This window comes from Stegodyphus dumicola, chromosome 3, assembly GCF_044657685.1.
Source record: "Stegodyphus dumicola isolate Sdum_Otavi_A_Nest chromosome 3, ASM4465768v1".
In the NCBI taxonomy this organism is placed as follows: Eukaryota; Metazoa; Arthropoda; class Arachnida; order Araneae; family Eresidae; genus Stegodyphus; species Stegodyphus dumicola.
Genome location: NC_140770.1, coordinates 230,295,085 through 230,310,440, shown reverse-complemented (window position 1 = coordinate 230,310,440; position 15,356 = coordinate 230,295,085).

Sequence of the window (15,356 nt, the reverse complement as noted above, 5' to 3'; positions counted from 1 at the left end):
AAATTCAAATCAATGTCAACAAAACTCAAGCAATTATGTTCACCAGAAAGCAAAAATTCAAGTCTAACCTGAAATTCTATGGAAACTCCATCCCCTGGGCCAAGCAGGTCCCTTATCTAGGGGTGATCCTCAGTAAGACACTCTCATGGAACCCACACATTACAGCTAGTATACAAAAGTTTCGAGCTCGTAAAGCTAGACTCTACCCCTTAATTGCTCGAAACAGTGTTTTATCTGTCGATAACAAACTGCTCATTTATAAAACCATTATGCGTCCATTACTCTGTTATGCTTGCCCTGTCTGGGCTTATGCTTGCAATCGATATCGTGGAAAACTACAAATTGCTCAAAATATCATGCTTCGGCAGATTGTTAATGCTCCCTGGTACATCAGAAACAACCGTATTCATGAGGAACTTGGTGTATGTATGCTAAGGTCCTTTTATTATAAAATACCAAAAAAATTCCACATGAAACAAAGTACCCTAACCAACCCTGCCATTAAGATTGCAACATATGATTTTAATGATCTGAATAACAAAGAGAAGCCGCTGGCCTTACTAAATATTTGGATTATGTAACTGTGTACTAGTTTATATCTCTCTTATTTATATTATACTGTTTTCTTTATATGGTGTACAGTAGCTTCAATGTTATCTTACTGCTTATCTATTCTTCGGCACCAAAATCTTCACACTTCTCTGTCCATGTATTAACACATTCCTTTCCAGGACAATTCACCAGCTCGACTGCTTTCTGGCCTTGTTTATTCTAAAAGAAAAAATGAGTTCAGGCTCAATTTAAAAAAGGAAAAAAAATTAAAAATGAATTTTAAAAAATAAAATAAAATATTATATAAAAAAATAAATAAATAAAATAAATAAATAAAACAAAATTTAAAAATAAAAAAAATTACAAAAGTAATATAAAAAAGAAAAAAAAAAAAAACTGTTCAATATTCTTTATTTTGGCTAACTGTATTGTGAATCGAAACGTCTAATATGATCTACAAGGGGTAGTGCCTCTGGCACAGGCACCCTGGTGTCTCAAACACCGCCCCACTGGGAAGACTTATCTCTGCTCGTATTATTCTGCTTGTATTACTCTGCTTGTGCTTATCTCTGCTTGCTTATATTTCTTTGCATGTAACTCTGCGTGTATCTCTGCATATCTCAGTAATAAATATTTGTTTTGAGAACCACGGCATTTTCTATGTTTAACAGCAGAGCTTGGTTCTTCAAAAGTTAGAATTCGCTGATAGTTTCCCTGATTAAACCTTCTATTTCCAGTGTAATAATTTATCGTTCGCGTGATTTTGATTTGGTGTTTCGTGAATGATGGCTTTTTCAACCGGAAGTGAAAGGGAAAGTTAGATGAAATGATCTACATGGACCAGCCAAAAGGATATGATGATATGAGTGGTAAGAAGTGTAAACTTAAAAGTGTTTATATGGTCTTAAACAGTCTCCTCGACAATGAAATCAGAAATTTCTTAATTTTGTTATTAAATTAGATTTCAAGCAACTCTGAACCATGTATTTTTATCAGAAATCTAAATTGTAAGAAAGTAATTATGGCTCTTTGTGTAGATGTCTTATTAATTGCAGGTTCGGATGTAAAAGAAACAAAATGAAAAACAATAAAGTATTATAATATCATTATTATCTAGAGAATTTCAAATGTCAAAATCTGAAAGGGTCTCAGAATTTTTAGGCATTAGACTGAAATTTGAGTCTGGTTGTTTATATTTAGATCAGAAACCATATATTGAAAAATTACTTGATAAATTTAAAATGTCTGATTGTAAAACAGCCCAAACTATCATTGAACCAAAATCTACAGCAGCTGATTTTCAGAAAGGAAATGCATTTCATGGCCCATACAAAGAATTAATTGGATCTTTACTTTACTTAGCATATATTACAAGGCCAGATATTTTATTTGCAGTAAATTTCTGAAGCCAACTGCAGGAGCATCCTATTGATGTTGCCTGGTGTGCTCTAAAGAGAATTCTTAGGTACTTTAAAAACACCTTAAATTTAAAATTGATATACAAAAAGGGTGATTTGGAAAGGGCAAACTTATGTTTGTATGTAGATGCAGATTGGGGGGGGGAGGGGAGATACTCAAAATAGGAAATCAATTACCTGTTACTTTATAATATTTTTAAACTGTCCTATTATGTGGTGTTGTAACAAGCAAAAGTGTATTGCACTTTCATCAATAGAAGCTGAAATAATTGCTTTATGTAAAGATATTCAAGATGTTTTATGGATAAAAAATGCAGTAAATGAAATTTCCAGTGTTAAAAATGTTTACATTTTTGAGGATAACCAGTCATATATTAAAAGTATTGTTAATGTAAACTTTTCAAGTAGGTTGAAACATATAGATATAAAATTAAAGTTCACTCGTAAGACTGTTAAAGAAAATAATATTAGAATTGAATATGTACAATAAGGTTTACAAATTGCAGATATGTTAACTAAGGCTCTGACCAAAACAAAATTCTATGAACTGTTATCATTGAGATGTTTAAAAATTGTGTACTTCTTTTGTGTTTTGTATAATGTACGATTAAGGGAAAGTGTTGAGATATTTCTAATTGCTTTCTTACTGGTTAAAAGGAAGTATAGCTTTCTGTCACGTCCGATACATTCATTAGCTTTCAGTCAGGTCCGAATTATTCTGAAACTTAAATCTCATTCTGTATGTTACTTTTGATTGGTTATTTATTGTGTCTTGTTTATGATTTGTTAAACCATGATCTGTTGTAAAGTTATATATATGACCTCTGTAACCGCTTATCTCTGCTCGCGCTTGCTGCTTGCAGTCGACTGTTGCTCTCGCTCATCGGCATACTCTCAGTTCGGAGGCTGCTCTCTCGAGTACTTCTTAACTGCGCATTTAGTTGATAAAACGTTTTTTTTTCCCTTCGTTCCTAACGTTTCGGACGTTTTGGCTTCTCAAGTTAGATCGCTATCTTGGATAAGGATTGTTCGAGACTTGGTGAATTGAAAGGAGGCCTGGCGGTTTTGGATCGCTTTGATAAGAATTCTATTTATTGTTTCTTGATGCATTACCGTGCCAACGCAGCCCTTTAGCAGCTTGGGTTATGGAGACGGATGTAACGCGATTAAAGTGGCTACGTGAGTATTACCCAGGAGTAGATGATTACACAATTAGAGACCAACTAATGCAGGAGTTAGACGCCCTTAAACAAAACAATTGCCCTGAAAATGATGCTAGGCTAAAAGATTTAAGCGAACATATTGCTAGTATTACTATCAGTATGGAAGAGGATAATAAAGAAGAAACGGAAGGAGATTCACAAACCCCAAACTCATCCCAAGAAATGGAAAAGGGAAATATTTTAACTAGAAACGCAAGCGGCGAAAAACGTAAAAAGCAATCCACCGATAAAGAAGGATTTGTTACGCACAAGCGTACACTATCAAATGAAGAACCGGAATATCCATCGAAAAAAATAAATTCGATCAGTTAAATGCTGATGACAAAATGGATGATGATAATGACGAACCATTCATTATACCAAAAAAGACCGCAGGTCACATTCCCCCATCGTCCTCACAGATTTTGCAGGAAGTTGGGACAAGTTGAACTTGAAAATGATTTAAACATAAAAAAATACACCAGTAATCTGTCAGGCGGCAGACTGACAATCAGCGTATTTGAATCAGATCACTATAGAACCATTACTTCATTGCTAAAAAAGCGAGAAATTCCATTTCTCACCTTTAAGCTGAAATCAGAAAAGCCAATAAAAGCTATCATTAAGAAACTCCCCAAAACATCTGACATTGAGATTCTAAAACAAGAAATCTTGTATTTAGGAATCCCCGTTGAAAAGATAAGACAGATAACTGCAAAAAAAGATGGAGAAATAATTAAATTACCCGTTTTCTTAGCGAAGATGAAAAGAAACGCCGATGGGAAAAAGATTTTCGACATAAAGAAACTTCGAGGGTTAGACGTTTTCGTAGTAAACTACAAATCAAAGCCAGGCCCTGTGCAAGTGCCAGAGGTACGGACATACACGGGACCTGTGCAACTACACTCCTAGGTGCCTAAAATGCGCAGAAAACCACGAGATGCACTTATGCAAAACGCAAAAAGGTGTCCATGGTCCCATCTGTGTTCTTTGTGCAGAAAATCACGTTTCTTCCTACCGTGGTTGTAAAAATTACCCAATTAATATCCAAAAACGTATTGAGGAAGAAAAAACTGAAAAAAAAAAAAAAAAAAAAAAAAAAAAAAAAAGCTGACAGAGATCAATTTAAACTTAATTCTGAAGATTTCGCCAAATTACCCAGCCGTAGTGCACAGGAAATCCGTGCTACCTCCCAAAATAACAATAACGCAGAAGCAACCAATCAAAAAGAACATTCTTTCTTTGAATGGGTGAAAATCCAAATTATGCAAGTTAAGAAATTCTTTACTAAATTCAAGACTGCCAAGTCTATATTCGAAAAGGTAGAAGTCGGCATTGCCGCGTTTGATTACTTTTCAAGCCTGAATTATGAATTTTAGGCCCTCAACACATAACCCAAACCGGATTTCAGCTAGTACAAGCTTTTTAAGAATCTCATATTTTAACGCAAACGACTTTTACAGTCAACTTTAAGAAATAATACATTACTTGAGAAAATATAATGTTGATGTTATGATGATCAACAAGACGCATTTAAAACCAAGCAGTAGAACAAATATTCCCGGATACAGCGTTCTTCACGACGACCGAAGTCATAATAGAGGTGGAGGCTCTCTGCCTTAATAATTAAAACTCATTTCAAGCATACCAGATTCAAAATCCCCAATACTGGAAATTTAGAAAAAACGGCCGCAGTAATTTACACAGGATTTAACGAGCGTTACCTCATCATTGCTGTTTACAACTCTCCAAATAATGCACTCAGAGCACAGGACGTGGATAAAATTATAAACTTTAATTTTCCCACCTTAGTAGCGGGCGACTTAAATGCGAAACACTACATTTGGAACAGCAGAAACATTAACAGAAATGGCCAAATTCTTAGCGATTAAGCCCAAATTATAATTACGATACTATTCAATTATAATACCATTCAATTATAATTACGATACTAAAACCAGGAAAAAACCCCATGAAGTCGCAAGCTACAGACCGATTAGTTTACTCCCGGCAATAGGAAAAGTTTTCGAGAGAATTTTAAATGACCGTTTGACTACTCGTCTTGAAAGATTGAACATTATTGACGAAAATCAATGTGGATTTAGGAGAGGCCATTGTACCACACACCAAATCCTAAACTTAATAGAATATATTGCTCTAAATTTCCAGAAGAAGACCGCAGTCGCTGCATGCTACCTCGATTTCAAAAAAGCTTTCGATCGAGTGTGGCATGCAAGAATTGTGTACAAGCTTTCAAACTGCATACTTCCTAAGCTTTCTAATTCCTAATAGCTTATTTCATTTCTCAAAAGAAGAACTTTTCAAGTTAGATGCGGTGATTCTCTCTCCAGCAAGAAAGAATGTACAAAGGCGTTCCACAGGGAAGCGTACTTTCTCCAAAATTATTTTGCATTTTTGTCAATGACATGCCTCAGCCTTTCTCTTCAACTGTTTTAAAGTATGCTGATGACACCGTGGTTTTAACTAACTCCCTGAAATGCTGTAGACAAGCTGAAGTACCAAATTAATGAAATAGATGCATGGTGCAAGCTATGGAAGATTAAAGTGAACCCTTCTAAATGTAACATAGTGATTTACAGACGGTATAAAAAATTGTTCCCGCTTAATATTGTGGTAAAAAATTGACAATATCCCAATTCCTGTTGTAAATTCTTACAAATATCTTGGAGTGCATATTGATAGAACTCTCTCTTTTCATGATCATGTAACTTACGCGACCAATAAAGCTAACGCAGCATTCATGGCCATCTACCCGTTATTAGGACGAAATTCTAAATTGGATTTAAAGATTAAAAGAACACTTTATATCACCTTAACTCGCCCAGTTTTATTGTATGCCGTACCGGCCTGCTCTACAGCAACGAAAACAGACAGACAGAAGATGAATGTATTACAAAACAAGATACTTCGATCTATTACAAATGCTTACTGGTTCATAAGAAACTCGCAGCTATATGAAGAGTTAAAAATTTTACCAATTCAGGAACAGAATCTTACCTCAGCACACAATTTTTTCACAAGTATGCAAAATTCTCCATATTCTGCCATAAGAAATCTTACTACCTACGATCCCACTCAGGAGAGTGTTGTAAAACGCCCACGCTCAATCCACTACAACCCACGGTGGTAGTGATGCACATAATGTAAATACTTCGTATTTTTTTTTCGTATCTTATTTACTCTTTATTTTTTGTCTAGTTTGTGTTTAGTGTTTTGCACCAAGGGCTTTGTGATTTTTATAAATCATCTTGACAAAGCGAACTGTGCACCGTTTTTGTGTATAGCCAAGTTTGGTGTTATTTTAAAATGTGATTTTCGTGTTTCTTCAATGGACTTTGATTTTGCAAAGCCATTGAACTGTGTAATTTAAATATTTACAAACGTGGAAATTACTTACTCTCTGAAGTTCAGTTAGAATAATCCCAGATAATTTTTTTTTAAAATTACATGTATTTTAGATATAAGCTTTTTACGTCTCATCATCATAACCGCTCGCATTAAAGCAAGGATTAATCTGAATTTGACTTTATGTCATGTGACTTTATGATGTACTTGTTTCTCCTGCTCTATGCACGCTCACGTAGCTGCTAACTGTGTGTAAGACTTCAGCCGTACCTACTCATGTATTTACGAAAGCATTATTGCTTAAATGGACTAATCTCAGCATTTTTGTTTAAATGCTTGAACTTGAACTTGAAGTAACTTCAATGCTTGAACTTGAAGTAAGAGCCCAAGAGCCAAGATATCTACTGGTGATTACTCTTTGTAGTAGAGGCCAGACTTTAAATTTATGATCCAGATCCTTATCTCTGCTTGTATTACTCTGCTTGTGCTTATATCTGCTTGCTTGTATTTCTTTGCATATAACTCTGCGTGTATCTCTGCATATCTCAGTAATAAATATTTGTTTTGCGAACCAAGGCATTTTCTATATTTAACAGCACCCAAAAAAGCTCCAGGTCCGGATGGAATTGATAATATCATCATTAGAGAGATACACCGGGAATTCCCAAAACTATTTCTTGCGGTCATTTCAGCTTGTTGAAAACATCAGCACTTTCCTAAAAATATGAACTTGGCAGAAGTGGCGTTATTCCTAAAATCTGGCAAAACTCCGGCAGAACCTTCATCTTACAGGCCAATCTGTTTGCTACCAGCTCTCGGTAAGATATTGGAAAGAGTAATTCTTTCCAGACTGGACTTCTTCCTGCGAAGGAACAACGCCCTGCATCCCAACCAATATGGATTTCGAATAGGCATGCCATAAAAGACTTAATAACCACTATCCAATAGATTAAGGATAACAATTTGCACTCACTGGTAATAGCCGTTGACATCAAGGGAGCCTTTGACTCCCTTTAGTGGCCAGACGTAATAAATTTGCTGCACAGCGTGGCCTTCCCAACAGCCATTATTACCATTCTTCGCTCGTACCTTCAAGATCGAAGTGTACAAGTAACATCAGACAGCGGCATTTATGTCAAAAATACTGGACATTTCGTTAGTTCGAGAGCTCGAATCATAGCCTATTCGGACGATTTTATGCTAGTTGTGGCAGGAAGGAGTAACCTCGAAATGAGATCTCAGTACTTTCTTGATCTGTTCTCCAAATGGGCCAGAGCACATAAGCTTCAGATTTCGACAGAGAAAACTAAAGCTTTACTCATAGGACGCAGCAGGCAGCTTAGATGCAATCCAAGCATTAAACTCCATGGAATACCGGTAAAATGTTTCTTCCAATTGGAATATCTTGGGCTATTACTCAACAACAGACTTTCTTGGATGTCTCATGTCATAAATCTTAAGACTCGAATTAACATCCTAAGCAACAACATGAGACGCATGACTTCCCATAAATGGGGTATCTCATCTAAGCTACTAAAAATTTGGCATAGAACCATTACAGAAAGAGTAATAACTTACAGGGCAGCAATCTGGGATGGTGAACTTACCTCTCATATGAGAAGATCCCTGCTCTCTATTCAGAGACAGCAGCTACTTCAAGTATGCAAGGCCTACCGTACTACGTCAACACTAGCCCTACAACAACTGGCAGGAATTCCTTCCCTAGATTTGATAGCAGAAAAGGAGGCAGCTATCGTAAGGGTTACCAGGCTGGGTCAAACTTCAACACTCTGGATTCACAGTTATCACCACTCGGACTACAAGAAGCAAAACAACTGCAATAACTTTCATCCAGCAGCTTTTAATCTCTCCGACAGTATTAGCATATACGACCAACCAATTCAGAAGAACAGTAATAACCTTTTCACAGATGGTTCCAAAACTGAGAACGGCACGGGCAGCGCCTTCTGTAGACTGGAAAATGGAGTTGTAACATTCGAGTGGAAAAGGAAACTAGGCTTGAACAACTTGGTATACCAAGCAGAGCTTCTAGCGATCAGTGGTGCAATTAGATATGCGAACACATGTCAACAGGAGAAATTCTCTATACTCAGTTATTCGGCATCAAGTCTGGCGGCTATTGCAAGTCAAAGCAGCCGGAGTCCTTTGGTATACCGAATTCAGAAACAGCTTCTGACAATGCCTATTTCGCAAAGACCCACTTTAAAATGAGTTTCCGCTCACACAGGAATTCAAGGCAATGAAGCCGCTGACCTACTGGCCAAGCAGGCAGCCAACTGCACGGATATATTAGAAAGACCAACCTAACTTCCTTCGTCTCATATTAAGCGAACAACTTTGACAAGTCTGCTGCAAAATTGGCAAAGTATATGGACAGAGGCAGAGGGGTAGGACGAAGGACATTTCGCTTACTGCCAAAAGTTAACATGAAAATAAAGACCCACTGTGCTAGCCTAACACAGTTCTTGACAGGTCATGGATCATTCACAGTATACCTGAACAGATTTAGACTTAGGTATACTCCTTTCTGCGAATGCGGAGAGGAAGGCGACACGGCGACATTATTACTTCCATTGTGTACATACAAGAACCTGGCACTTGAAGAAACCAGCGGACAGTGCCTGAGCAATGTGGACGTCTAACACACTCAAAAACAGAGTAGCCCTTGATAGAGAAAATCTCAAGACACTGCCTAATCAGAAACAACCGTAAATAATATTATGTTTCAAATGTTCAGAATTTAAAGCTGATAACCAGAATAACGCTTAGTGCCTGCAGTTATCAATATGTAAAAACTGTTATTAATATGCAATATTCAACCTTGTTACCTTGTTACTTTGGAGTCTTCTCCGCCGTGATGGTATATAATTCCGTTTGGTTCATGTCTGTGGTCGGAAGCCATCATTATACTCTAGCTCCGTCACCACTATATAGCCAATAAGTTTGATGAAAGAAAAGATGGGAAAAACGTGCAGTTCACTCACCGGGAATCGAACTTCGGTCCTCCCCCTTGTTAGCCTGAATATTTTAATTTGATTCTGCTTCATAACTAACTTCATAGAAGTTAGTAAACTTTACCGTTAGTTGCTATGATTTAACTGCAACTTGTATGTCATATATCACAAGTGTTTCAACATAGATTGTAAGACACGCTGTCACACAGTCTTGGTTCATTGCGGATATTTATAAAATTATTTCTTTACAGGTTAGAAATGATCCACCATGGAGCACTTTACATACTTTCTGGCTTTTCTCTAAATTTGAATATAGCACCAAAAAGGAAGCATCCAGTAGGCTTAAAATTTTGCACCATGCATGAACTTCGATAGGCCATGCAGATGTATAGGATTTCAGCGCGTATGCAAATCACTCGCACCAGTAATGATTCCTAGAAGCATTATAGAAAAGATGACGAAAAAATATATTATAAATATTAGAATTATGACTTTCTCTCTGCTTATTTACGTGGACTACCAAAGCATAAGGAGAATGATCAATTTCTTGATGGTACATCTAAACATCACACTCCCAAAGCAGTAAATCTGCAGTGGGTACTATGTTCTGGGTGACGATGCTCGTGTTGTTGCTCCTCCCCATAAACTAGCAGTGCTACATCAGGTCCATGACACTATGCACCCTAAGGAAATCCAGAAGCAACAATGGATTATCAGTAAGATCCTGCCAAAAAAGCCCCAGACAAATAAGAATATAATCAAGGGAAGCTTGCTCAGAACACTTGGAACTCTCAAAATTGTCAGAGATTTAAGGTGCCGACTGAGGAAGCGGGGGAGATTTGTTTGATCTCGCCTGTTGCAATCAAGTGCCAGACAGCCCCCTTGGAAAACAGCTCCGTATAGGTGAGAGCGGTAGAATGTACCAAGGTATCTCCAGCACCGGCTTTAGCTAGGGTGTATGCAATCTCATTGCCGAAAATGTCAACATGAGAAGGAATCCACTGTAGGTGAATCTGATGAGAAAAGTAAAAGTGCTTCATCTTTTTTAAGAATACTAACTCCTATGTTATCTCTCGCACTATACTAACAGGCCAAGTGTTGAATAGAACTTCTGCTATCTGACAGGGTCCAAATTTCTCTTCCATCAGTAACTGATACAGGAGAATCAAGGCCTTCATTTAAAGCAATTAGCTCACTCCGAAAGACAGAGTAGTAGTCATGATTCCTAATCTAAATTTTTATTTCTTGATTTTGTGATTTTATGTGAACTCCACTGCCTGTACTACCATCATCATTCTTACTACCGTCCGTATACACATGAACAGCGTCAACTGTAATATTACTAATTCTTTCGAGAAGCAGTTGCCTTTAAAAATCAGGAAAATATTTTCGCTTGTTTAAAAGTCAAAGAGACCCTCCGAAGTATCTATACATTGTTGTCAGGTGGTGTTGTTCCGCAGTACTAGCGATTAGATTACAAGAGTTTACTTTACTAAACGGACTGTTTCTCTTAAGCTTTTGATTGCTGCGCCAAATCCGAGGAAATCAGAAGTTCGATTCTGAGAAACTAGACTACACAATTTTTGTAGTATTTAACAATATATACACTTCTCCTAATAGTTAGTGGTTTCAGATCTGCCTTGTAAAGCACAACGTCATTGGGGCGAGAATTCCGAAGACCAGTAATTATTTGAGCAACGCTTTATTGCTCAATAGCTCAGGATCCAAAACAAAAACTTGATATTTTGGGTATTTATCTACGGTGAGAGGCTGATGGTTCAATAGGATCTTAGGTTGAAATCCATATAGCTTTCTATTAGTATTAAAGAACCCAAATGTAGATTTCGTAGAGTTAAGACTCAGTTTGTAGTTTTCAACAAAGTTCTATAAATAGTCAAAGGCAATATTAATGTCACTCTCTAACTCCTTCAAATAAGTGCCAGATTCCCAAAGAAAAAGATCATCTGAAAATAATTCCTCACACTTTGACAACATCACAATCGCCTTCAAAGAATGAAATTGACAAGATGAGGCTATGGCTTAGTATTATGAAAGCAATATCCGTATCATTCCATAAACGTGGAGTAGCAAGAATAGAATTTTTGTCTGACTGAAAAGCTCATCATCACTCATTAAAGATTCAAACCACGAGACAAAGCGCAGTATTCCATAAATGCTTAGTTTTAAATGGCCTGAAGCTAAGACTTCTGTTTAGTTGGGATTACCCGTACGGACTGCTTGTTACTGTTCCTTGAGATTTCGGTACTAAGGGTGTGTGATGTGATATACTACGTCTTTTGTTTATCTCAAAGCTTAGACTGTTACAGAGAGACCATCTGCACTAGTTTATAACCAATTATGACGGCCCATCTGTACCAGTTTCTATAGCATAAGATAATCTCAATCATCAGCGTTCGTTGTATTTCTGGATGAACCTATAAAACATTTACCCCATTTGTAAAGAGTAAATACCTAATGTTCTTTGTTTTCCAAAAAATTGTCAGCGTAAAACAGTCTTTCTTATGATTCTATATAAAAAGTCTTATCAAAGAGTTATGTCATATCAAAATGTAATGTAAGTGAAAAGTAAACGAAGGCAGTATAAACCATAGCAAAAACTCAAGTTCTTTTTTATTCGGTGTCTGAAGCCCACCAGCGGCCGAGCGGTAAAGTCGCTGAACACTGGTAATTCGTTCTGAGGTTCGAAGCCCGCGGCTGCATGGGTGTTTTCGTGGTTTACCCCATGTGTAACGTGTATACGAGCCAGTTTCCCTTAGAAATACCTCCACGAAGGCATCCCTCCCTTAGGCAGATAGCCCTAGTGTGCTTTGCCATAATAAAATACACCACACCACACCACGTATTCGGTGTCTGAAAGTTATTATTTTTATAGTTTATAGTTTTATAGTTTATCAAATTTACATTTTATTTTAACGAATTAATTGATTACATGTTTTTAGCCTAAATTTGTCGAGCTTAAATATTCCAGCAATATGTACTTTTATCATCATGAGCTTGTTTACTGATTAATAAAATGAACTGATTTCAGTTTTCTACGCATATTGCAGGGGTTACAACTTTGTAGTCAAACTCTATTTCAAGTTTGACTACAAAGTTGTTTTTTATAAGTAAGGAGTTTTTTATAGTACAGTAAATAATCTAGTATTTCCAGTAGAGGATTCTAGTGATGAATTTATTATTTCATGTAAAAGGGTGTTTGATAACTCTGCTTGGTAATACTCTGTTTTAAAATATCATGTTGTATATTGTATTGCAGAATCGTGACAATACGGTTATATGGTACAATAGTGCTATATATACGGTTGATGCCGTATATATGGTTGATGGGTCGAGTAACAGTCATCTTTGCATTTTGTATATACTAGATTAATGTAGGTATTACCTCCAGTCGTAAGATGACCTTTCTGAATTATACTTCACGGTGACTAATGGCAAATTGACCAGGGACTGGCAGATTCTTTAGATTTTACAGTCAGATAATCGGATTTACAACCTATTTAGCTCAACTGATACTTGATTATTCTTTATTGAGTGGGTTTCATCATGCTTTCTCAAACGAAGTTCTGATTTATTTCGACCTTTTTATCTTTTGCATTAAAGTTATTGAAATGTGCGTATATTAGAAATTCTTTATGTAACAATGGATAACAATTTTATAGAGTTTCCAGTGTATAAATTTCTGAGTTGAATTAAATTTGTTAATTGGTTTAGAATAACGTGGGCTTCACTATTCACTATTTACTGCTTTCTTACTAGGTTTGTGGAATCTCTTCTGTAATTCGACATCAAGCCTTCAACCTAATGCTCTAATTAACGTCTCTATTTATTTAATTTTTTCTATCATATACGTTTGTAATTCTTATTTATTCGCTGCTACGGGTCTTGAACTACAAATTCATTAAATTTACACCTGATGCATTAAAAGTGGCATGGATACAGAATACAACAGTTGGAGTTTCTGCCTACAAGCTTCAGCCTACAGGTCCTATGTAGCAATCATTGTTTTGATCTGAGTTTTTTATGAAGATTATGAAATATTAATGAAAGTATAATTAAGAAGTACGGAGGAGCTTTCAATGCAAGTCTTGTCTCTCTGTGAAGCATGGCCAGAGTCGCCTCAGGCGGCCCTGGCCTTACAACACGGAGCCAAGGGCAAAGTCCATTGCGTCTCTTAAAAAATGCAATTACAGCTTTTGGTTCCCAATCTATTTTTCTTATTCTATTCTTACCCATTTTGATTTGTAAAGGAGTTCATACGTCTTGACGGAGTTCTTACTTTTTCAGGAGTTGCATATTTCTTGACGTAAATTGTGCATGTTTCTCTGATTTTTTACTGTTTTGTTTTGAAAACTCCAGACCTGCAATTTTCATAACAGTTTTTGTAATTCACTGCGGCCATAAATTCTTAAATCAGTTTGATGCAGAAAAGCCTCTTTTAATAATCCTTAACTAATATTATATGGCACTTTTAGCACTAGAGGTGCCATTAGTCTCGAACCTCACTTTTTTGTCCATTTCGCTTTTCAAATGTATTACCACTCGGAAAAGCGTCAGATATTTGTCTTCAATTTCAGTAAAAGAAATCATGGATTTTTTTTTTTAAATTTTAAAGTATTGTCACTATTCGACGTAAAATATTTTTAACTCTTAACGCCAGTTTTTTGCTATTAGGTGAAGCGTAAGATATTTCATTTTCTTTTAAATTTAATCTACCTCTTACTGATTAGCACAAGAAGTGATTTAAAAACAATGAAGGCAGCTATATTAATTATTAGCTGTATCTGTGAAATTATATTAACTTGATTTATTAAAAGCATCAAGTATGCTTTTTTCTTTTTCACAGTAACTATTTGAAAAGTGAAACGCACAGCAATGAGGTTCGAGACTAATAATCCTTCTGAGTTAGTTTAAATGGTTCATAAATGCTCAGTAAATGGCCTGAAGCTAAGACTTATGTTTAGTCGGGATTACCCGTACGGACTGCTTGTCACTGTTCCTTGAGATTTCGGTACTAAGGGTGTGTGATATGATATACAGTGGTGGCCAAAATTGTGAACACTTTTGGAAATTTTTATGTTTTTGAACTTTGTATGCTTATAGAAAGCGTTATGTTTCACAAAATGCGAACTTGTATATATCATTTTAAAGAGAACGTATTACTGAATTCAATACAAAACGCAAAATTCAATTATTTGCAATACAAAAAAAGTTAAACGATAATAGTTATCGATATACATTAGATAGTGAGGATTGCAGTGAGTTATCAGTACTTAGTAGGGTACCCTTTATTTCTGATTACAGCTTCACATCGACGTTTCATTGAGCCGACAAGAGTTTTAAGCTCTTCTTTCGTTATTACATGATGCCAGGAAACAATTATAGCCTCAATTAGTTCCCTTTTATTTGATGGGCGCCTCATTCAAACGGTGCTACAAATTTTCGATAGGATTGAGGTCAGGACTGTTTCCTGGCCATGACAACAATTTAATGCTCTTCGTTCGAAACCACTCTTTCGATATTTTGGCCGTGTGGCAAGGAGCAGAATCATGCTGAAAAATAAACGAAGTATTGTTGGGAAAGAGATCTCTGATGGAAGGTAGAAGTTTTGGTTCTAGAACAGTGTCAATGTATTTTCTGGCATTCAGTGTCAAATCGATGACATGAAGGGGACCAATACCATCTGCTGACATGCATGACCAAATCATAACACTAACTGGGTTCTTCACAGTTGCTTGAATGCAGTCAGGATGTAGCTCTTCTCCTATTCTACGTCTTACATATTTTCGCCCATCACTACCGAATAACGATATCTTAGTTTCATC